We start from the raw sequence: 862 nt of genomic DNA, 5'->3' as shown, positions 1-862 counted from the left end.
CTTTCATTAGTGAACAACAGCCCGAGTGTACCCACCTCCCACTCACTTTACGCAAGGTCCTCCTCGAGGCTCGGAGTCCATCGCAGGTGCGTTACGTCGCCGTGGCTTCACATGACCGCAGTTTAGCGAACTACGTAGTCTTGGAGGTCATCCTCGTTGTCAGCGTGACGGGCGGCCCTCGATCTGTTGGATCAGTTAAACATTTTTATAATGGTCACATAGATTACCTTTACTGCATCTTGTTCTAGTTAATACGTGACTCTTATTTACGAGAGGTATTCTGTGCATTTTCTCTTGCGTACGAGGCCAAAGGAACGCTTGCTCGTATCAGGGATAACAATAGCATATTTTGGACTTCTGTACGTTATACATCATCCTTTGTGTCTCCTTGTAACTTGAGGCAAGAAATGATGAGTCTGCATGTCCACGAACAGGAACTTTAAAGCTGCATAAAGATCCGACGCTTTCTAAAACGGATATTATATAATTAATGTGTTTTTTTCTCATCCTAATCCGCACTTTCGCTTCATAAAGACACGGCGGGCCTGTATTGGCGAGGAGCAAGCACATACTAGACAGCCCACTGGGGAAGACTCCGCGGGTGAAGTGAGCAATTTCCAGTATAAAACCTCCGGGAGCGGGGCCGAGTAGAGAAAAGAGTAAAAGGGCAGGAGGGGAGGGTAAAACGAACATACTAAGAAGCCTACAGTTGTGTGGGGAAGAGTGTAGGCTTGGTGTAGGTAGTTTGTGTGTGCTGTGGGTGGGGGTGGTGTCGGTGCAGACGTGTCGTGTATGGGTATGTGGTTGGGTATGGTCGTGGACGGCGTGTGGTGTCAAAATTAATGAATATTATATAACATTA

The 862-nt window shown here is 47.0% G+C and overlaps 1 long non-coding RNA gene across 3 annotated transcripts in view; it reads right to left on the bottom strand.

Moving 5' to 3' along the window:
* Positions 1 to 862, bottom strand: part of LOC119589055 — a 64,075-nt gene that overhangs the window by 20,320 nt on the left and 42,893 nt on the right. For all 3 annotated transcript variants that reach the window (XR_005230165.1, XR_005230166.1, XR_005230167.1), the window contains one exon: positions 36 to 183. This is a non-coding gene — a long non-coding RNA (uncharacterized LOC119589055). The remainder of the gene's footprint in view (positions 1 to 35; positions 184 to 862) is intronic.

Source organism: Penaeus monodon, chromosome 25, assembly GCF_015228065.2.
Source record: "Penaeus monodon isolate SGIC_2016 chromosome 25, NSTDA_Pmon_1, whole genome shotgun sequence".
NCBI lineage: Eukaryota > Metazoa > Arthropoda > Malacostraca > Decapoda > Penaeidae > Penaeus > Penaeus monodon.
Note: the sequence above shows the minus strand (reverse complement) of the source record. Positions and strands in the feature narration are given on the sequence as shown.